Source organism: Benincasa hispida, chromosome 11 (genome assembly GCF_027475165.1).
Source record: "Benincasa hispida cultivar pf3 chromosome 11, pf3_genome.v1.1, whole genome shotgun sequence".
In the NCBI taxonomy this organism is placed as follows: domain Eukaryota; kingdom Viridiplantae; phylum Streptophyta; class Magnoliopsida; order Cucurbitales; family Cucurbitaceae; genus Benincasa; species Benincasa hispida.
This window is the reverse complement of record NC_143488.1, coordinates 11440262-11448621: the sequence shown is the minus strand read 5'-3', so window position 1 is coordinate 11448621 and position 8360 is coordinate 11440262. Positions and strand designations below refer to the sequence as shown.

Sequence of the window (8360 nt, the reverse complement as noted above, 5' to 3'; positions counted from 1 at the left end):
TAGAATAAATATAATTAATTTTAAGTTATATTTTTTGTCACATTTGAAATTAAATTTAAAATTTCACCTCATATATAATTATTTTAAATTAATTTATTGTCATTTATGTCAAAGAATATTTAGTGAAAAAATAGAGGTTAAAAGTATAAATCTTAAAATTTAGAGACCAAATCGAAGCAAAATTTAAATTTCAAGGTAAAATTGTAACATTATAAAACTTAGAGATCAAAATTGAATGACTAAAAGTATAAAATTAATCTAGAAATCAAATAGAAATTTGATCCAAAATTTATAGATAAAATTTTTTTTTTAAAAAAATAATATTATGTCATTTCAATACTAAAGATTGTTAATTTAAACTTTAAAGGAATGAAATTGAATTAAAAAAGAGGAAAAAAAAGGAAAGGAAAGGAAAGGAAGAAGGGTAACGGAAGTTCACAAGAGAGAGAGAGAAAAAAAGAAAAGAGATTACAAAGAAAATGGATATTTTCCCCTTAAAGGCGTGGAATTGACTTCACGTTGATTTTTATAATTGTTTAAAAACACAAATACCATTTTTTTTCTCCTTAATAATTATTGGGTCACTACTTCGCTACCAAATTCCAACCATGTCCTTCTTCTTTTGCTGCAAACATCTCATTTTCATTTCCTTTATCTTTTCTCTTTTGATAAACAACCAATTAATTGAAGCTCAACTAATGGAAATAGACCCCAATCTTGACCAATCCCTTCTCCCCTTCGGCTCAATCGCTAATAGCGGGGGTGGTTTCATCAAAAGCTGCGGAATTCCACGTGGCAATCGCCCCACTTTCACCGTGCTCAATAACTGCCCCTACACAGTTTGGGCCGCCGCTGTCCCAGGCGGTGGCCGACGCCTCGACAACGGCGACGTTTGGACCTTGAAACTGCGTAACTTCGACAGCTCAGGGCGCGTTTGGGGGAGAACCAATTGTAATTTCGACAACTCAGGGCGTGGAAAATGTCAGACCGGTGATTGCGGCGGCGTTCTCAACTGCCAAGGCTCCGGCGCACCACCCGTAACTTTGGCTGAATTTGCACTCAGTCAATTTAACAATATGGATTTCTTGGACATCTCTCTTGTCGATGGGTTTAATATTCCGACCAAATTCAGTCCGAAGACGTCTTATGGATGCAGCAGGGGCGCCAGTTGTACCGCCGATATCAACCAGCAGTGTCCTAAGGAGCTGAGAGCGCCCGGCGGCTGTAACAATCCCTGCACGGTGTTCAAAACCAATGCGTATTGTTGCTTTGATTCAACAACCACTTGTGGGGCTACGAACTATTCAAGATTTTTCAAAAGTTTATGTCCAGATGCTTATAGCTACCCATTGGATGATCCTAGCACGTTGACCTGCCCTGGTGGAACTAGCTACGACATCGTATTTTGCCCTTCTTAAATCACCTTTTAATTCATATTCTACTCATGTTGTTGGTTGAGTTTTTAAAGAGATGTAGCCTAATCAAATAAAATTGTTTTCAAAGTATCTACCAATTCAGCATTTACAATTGTCAATTTCGCAAGCAAATTATTATTACCAATTCTTTTTAAGAACGACTACAGTAATCTTCCGACACCAATTTCCAGATCCTTTTCCAATCAATCACCGGAATTTTCTCTCCCCGTTATCGCAATGAATTCCACTCCGGTGCGACTTTCACGATGCTCAACAACTGCTCCTTCCCCATCTGGCCCGCATCCAGATTTGGCTCTTGAACGTAACAGGGGACGAATTTGGAGCAGAACAAAATGCTCCAACGACGACTCTGGACAGGGAAATTGCAACACCGGCGACTGCGGCGGTGTTCTTTACTGCAAAACCTCCGGCTCACCGCCCATTAATCTAGCTCAACGATCGGGATTTCTTCGACATCTCTCTGGTCAATTGATTCAATATTGCGATGGAATTCAGACGTGGACGTAGCAGGGGAGTCCGTAGCGCCGCTGATACCAACGGCGCGTGCCCGACGGAGCTGAGGGCGGCCTGTGTTGGAGACGGAGGAGTATTGCTGCAATAATGGGGATTGTGGGCCCACAGAGTATTCCCAAGAGATGATGCGACCAGCTCATTGACGTGTCCTAGTGAGGCTAATTACGACATTTTCTCGCCTTCTTAAAGTTCGGCTATTTTTTAAATTTATTATCAGTGGGGTGTTTAAAAAAAATAACCAAAATATTCATTAATATAATAAAATTTGATTGTTGACGGTGATATTTTTGGTATTATTATAAAAATTTTCGATAATTTTATCATTTAAAATAAATTTTCTTGTAAATATCCTATAATAATTAATGTATTTAAGAAGAAGAAAAAGAACGTCATGCCAATTCCAATTTATTGTTATTAAAATTGGTTAATTAATAATAATGATTTTCATGCAAGAAAGTACAAATGTATGTTATATATGAATATGTTTAAAAAATTTATAATGTACATGCTAATAAATAATTCAAAAAAATCAACAATAAACTATTAGTATGGACTAAATTTAAGATTCATTTAAAGTATATTGACTAAAATTGAATACTAGAACTAAAATTGAACAACTCTCAAATTATGGACCTTTAATATTAATATTGTTGTTTTCAAAACTTATTAGAAAAATATTGTTGTTTTGAAACTTATTAGAGAAATATTGTTGTTTTGGGAGTTCGAGGCTAGAAGTCGAGGGTTGAGGATTCGATTAATGTAGAGGTCGAAAGTTGAGAACTCGACAAACAAAGAAAAACTTGAAAATAATATGTATATTAGGGTTGTCGAAGGTTGAAGTTTCGACATACATAAGTCGAAACTTCAACCCTCGATAAAAAAGATAAGTGGGTGAAGTTAATTTTGTGATGAGGATCTCGCTCTATAAGGAAATCTCGCTAATTTTGTGATGGGGATCTCGCTCTAGAAGGGAATCTCACTAGAAATGTGGGCTGAATCTCGTGAGCATCGCTTCGAAGACAGTTTGTTAAAGAAATGCTTGAGGATCTCGCTCATAATTGTCTTCACTTTATTTACTTTCCACATAAATATATATATATATATATATATATACGACCAATGAGAAAAAAAAAAGCATTAATAATCATTAATGAAAAAATAACCACAAAAACAGAATTTTGAATTGTAAGAAAGAGCGAGATTCTGAGTGAGATTGTAAGAGAGCGAGATTGAGAGTGAGATTGTAAGCGAGAGCGAGATTGTGAGTGAGAGCGAGATTGAGTTTAATTTGTTGTTATTTTAGTTTGAAAAGTTTAATTTGTTGTTATTTTTAAAAAATAGCTATAAAAAAGTTTAATTTATTGTTATGTTTAAAAATAGTTATAAAAAGTTTAATTTATTGTTATATTTAAAAAGTTGATGTTCATAAAACTTAAAAAGTTTATGTTTATAAACTAAAAAATTTAATATTTTTTAATATACTTCTTATAAAAAGTATAATACAAAAAATTGATTTTTTTTTTTTTTTTTTTTTTTTAGAAAATGACAGGCAAATGCTTGAAATTTTTGTTGTTTACAAATGGTAATATGATTAATACAAAAAAGTTGTACATTATTATTTTAATTAACTTGTACATTATTCTTTTAATTAACTTTTACATTATTCTTCTAATTAAGTTGTGCATTATTCTTCTAATTAAGTTGTACATTATTCTTCTAATTAAGTTGTACATTATTCTTCTAATTGAAAAAAATATATTTTTTTAATTGAGAAAAAAATATTTTTTTTTTCAGATCATGGCTTTAAACCCAGGATCTGTTGATCCCGTGTTTTGTACGACCAGTCCATTCATCGATCATCAGTATGACGAGATCGTACTACTGGAGAAATATCTTGCAGGCGTCGAGAGGTAGTTCTCCAGTGCACTGTCCCGCGCCACCCTCGAATACTACCGCTACTGTGCACATCTGGATTCTATGGGGTTGCCAGATTAAGATTTATTCAGCTGGACTGGCATCTGATCACAGCTTTGGTTGAGAGATGGAGGCCCGAGATGCATACATTTCATGTCTGTTGGAGAGTGCACTATCACTCTACAAGACATAAAAGTGTTGTTGGGGTTACCTGTTGACGATGAGCCGGTCACCGGAGTGATGTACGATGACTAGTTAGAAGTTTGTCAACTATACCTCGGTGCGACCCCACCTGCCGACAAGATTAAAAGATCGAGGTTAAGTTTAATATGGTTAGGAACACAATTTCGTGAGCTCACAGATGATGCAAACGAGGAAACCGTCATAAGATATGCGCGAGCATATATACTACAAATGATGGGTGGAAGCCTGTTTTCAGATAAATCAAGTCATTTTGTTCACTTAATGTTTCTACCACTGTTAGCTACCCTCCATGATGCGGGGCGGTATTCGTGGGGTGGAGCATGCTTGGCATGGTTGTATAGACAACTATGCAAAGCAACAAGACCTGAGGTTCGAGAGATAGTTGGACCTCTCATACTTTTGCAACTATAGGCTTGGGAGCGATTTCCAACAATGACTCCACAATTACAACATGTTAATGACGCTCAGTTAGTTGGACGAGTCTACGGTTCTCGATATGTTGTTTTAATCCAATTTAATTTTTATATCACCGATCTAGTTAATTTAAATTCTAAATTATCAATTTAAAAATTTAGGTGAAAAGACAAATTTTGTGTGACTAGGATAGCCACACATGTAGTCAGCCAATATAAATACATGTTTGATCTGCTTCAACCTAAACAGGTACATTACATTAAACCTAATTGATTATTTTATACACATTTTTATTGTATTTTTCTTTAATATTCTCTAATATAATATTTTGTATTTCAAGTTATTTGGGAGCCGTACAAAATTATTATGCATACTTTGCCTAATTTTTGTATGAATGGTCAAAAACATATGGCCGACGATGAGTCCTCTCATATGTTTTCACATTGGTGAGTGGCATCTTCCTGATAGGGTGATGAGACAATTCGATTTTCAACAGGATGTCCCATCGCCTTGTAATACTGAACCCGTACTACATGATATTGACCTAAGGACTGGAGATTGGTCCAAAAAAGTTGCACATTTGGTAGTGCGATGGCACTATCATGCAAGATTTATTACAGTGAGGGTTTCTCTTGAACAGTTTGACACAGATGTCACTCCAGAATATATTCATTGGTATAATAATATCACAAGGCGTTACGTCACTCGTCTAGGAGCAGCTGTGGGTCATCTGGTAAATGAATGAATATTATCTAATTATTTTTAATTTAAATTTATTTTAAATATTGTCTAATTGTTTTATATTCACAAAGATCGAACAACAGTAGACTCCTTGAGGTTGCGAATGATCTGAACCAGGTTCTTGCTATATGTAGTGACAACCAAAGCTATATGGAGGAAATTCATTATATGTACGATATACCTATTGTTCCTCCACCAGCTCCTAGACGTAGAGGACCTGTTCGGGAAGAGGATGAGTTTGATGAGGTTGCACATAATGTGGAAGAGTTGCCCCCTATGATGCAGACGCAGAGTCAAACTGATTATGTTAGTCCGATGATGATGATGCCAGCATTTGGTTTAGGACATTATGACTCAGAGGCTAGTCCTTCGTCTTCATATGTGCATGAACACGGTCGGAGTCGTGGAGAGCATAATGAATATTTATATTATGAAGCGCCTGCAGAGATACCAGAGTAACATCAAGAACCTGAGCAACCTCAAGTTCGAAGTCGACAACGACAACTAGCTCGAAATTGACGATGTCTGCCTTGTGGGATACATTGATTTTTGTAATTATTTTTATGTAAATGAGATATTTAATTTACATTCTTTTATTTTTATGAGATATTATTTTTTTAATTTATTCTTTTTAGAATTTAAATAAAATAATAAAATATTTTTAGAAATTTTTTTATAAAATGGAAAATTAAAAAAAAAAAAAAGGAAGGAAGAAAGAAAGAAGAAGGACAATGTGTGATAATTAAAAAAGAAAAGAAAAAGGGAAATTTGTATGGATGACCAAAAAATTGAAGAGTACTCTCGCTCTCTATCAAAATCTCGCTATCTCGCTCTTGCTCTCGCTCAAAATCTCTCTCTTGCTCTCAAAATCTCGCTCTCTCTCTTTTATTTTTATGAGATTATTTTTTTAATTTATTCTTTTTAGAGTTTAAATAAAATAATAAAATATTTTTAGAAATTGTTTTTATAAAATAGAAAATTAAAAAAAAAAGGAAGAAAGAAAGAAGAAGGTCAATGTGTAATAATTAAAAAAGAAAAAAAAAAGGACATTTGTACGGATGGCCAAAAATTAAAGTGTACTCTCACTCTCTATCAAAATCTCGCTATCTCTCTCGCTCTCAAAATCTCGCTCTCTCAAAATCTCGTTCTCTCTCAAAATCTCGCTCTCTCTCATAATCTCTCTCATAATCTCGCTCTCTCTCAAAATAATAATAAAAACTTTGGAAAAGCAAAAGGGCAAGGTCGAGGGTTCAAAATTCGACCTACCTTGGTCAAATTTTGAACCCTCGACTTATTTAAAAAAAACAAAAACAACAACAATATTTTTCCAAATAGTTTGAAAACAACAATATTTTTCTAAATAGTTTCTAAAAGGATAATATCTTTTTAATTTTTCCCTCAAATTATACCGACTAAAATGATATTTTAATATAAATTATTTGTGGAAAATAGCTCTCATGTTTATTTATAGTGTTCATTAAATTTCATTATTAATAATTATTTTAAAATAATAGATTATTAATATTTTACCCGTCAAATTTTTTAAGTTAAATTGCATTTTTGGTTCCTATGATTTAATGGTTTCATAAAATGACCTTCATAAATAATCCTTACAGGAGGAATTATTTATAGAAATTTATGAAACCATATAGAGTATTTATGAGTTTTTTTTCAAACTATAAAAACTAAATTTAATTTTTAAAATCAAGAGGACTCAACTTTAAATTTTTTCTTAATATATAATTATGTTGTGTTAGGTCTATGCAATGTCCATACTTTTTTTTTTATTTTTAATTACATGTTGAATTCATGAATATTTGTAGTCTTCATTTTGGGAGTTTTTAAGTTTTATGAAGTTGAGATTTGAGTCTTTTATTTTTTTTATTTTTTTTTATTTTTTTTATTTTTTTGCATTTGTAATAATATTATATTGTTTTTAGTTTTACGAAGTTGAGATCTGAGATTTTTTTTATGATTTTTTATAATATTAGATTTTTTTTTTAGTATTAGAGTTGTTTATATTTATGATTTTCTTGAAAAAAAAAAGTTTAGTATTAGAGTTTTTTTTTAAAAAATATCATTATACTAATTTGAGTTTTTCTAAAGATTTTTTTTAGTATTACAGTTGAATATTTTAAAGTTCTTAAAAAGTATAGGTGTGACAAATGTTTAGTTATGAAATGTTGAACAATTTTAGTTAGATAATTAGTAAAAAAAATTAGTGATGTATAATAAATTATTTATGTTGGAGTTTATGGAGGTTTTATTTTAATATCATAGTTGGAGAAAATAATTAGAAGAATATAGTTGTTTGGAAAATATTTAGAAAAATATTGTGGCTGGCAGATGGTCGAAAGTTTGACCTGCGATCAAATAAGAATTAAAAAAAACATCACATCTCTAAAACTACAATATTTTCCTAATAATTTAGAAACTACAGTATTTTTCTAAATATTTTATAAATATACCATTTTTATCAAATTTTTTCCTTCTATCAGCATCTATAAATTATAGAAACTGATAGAAGTCTATCATTGATAGAGACTGATAGAAACTTATTTGTATCTATAAATGATAGAAACTGACAGAAGTCTAATTAAATTTTACTATTTTTTATAAATAATTCCCCTATTTTTCTATTTTTGAAAATCCCTCCAACTAAAAAGTACGTTCAGATATTTTTTTTTAAATCCTAAATGCTTAGCTATTTTTTGAGTTAGAATATCTAAAATTAGTATTTCCTCTCGTTGAACATTTTTATATAATACTTAAATTTAATATATTCAAGAAAGATTGTATTACATACAAATATAATCCATTTACAAAATGTAATATATATATATATATATATATATCAATCTACAAAATGTAATATCATAAATATCTAAAGTCGAGAAATATTTCAAAAAGTATCAATATACAACTCAACCAAAATCAATACTAATTTATTGAAGATATATGATTTTGATTTGACCATCAATGTGTGTTGCCAATAATTAAAGGTCATGGTATTAAATTTACATCGACATATTGATATTTTCATAAATATTTTCATATTTTTATGAATTTAATGTTGACATAAATAAAGAATCGACATTTTCATTATATTATAGAAAAAATTATGAAAAAAAACAACAA

General features: G+C 31.4%; 1 pseudogene across 1 annotated transcript; it reads left to right on the top strand.

Moving 5' to 3' along the window:
• Window positions 1-444: 444 nt before the first annotated feature.
• LOC120089845 (protein P21 pseudogene) lies at window positions 445-1505 on the top strand (annotated as a pseudogene). The gene has a single exon (XR_016524542.1). The product of XR_016524542.1 is annotated as a protein P21 pseudogene (transcript).
• The last annotated feature ends 6855 nt before the right edge of the window (window positions 1506-8360 follow it).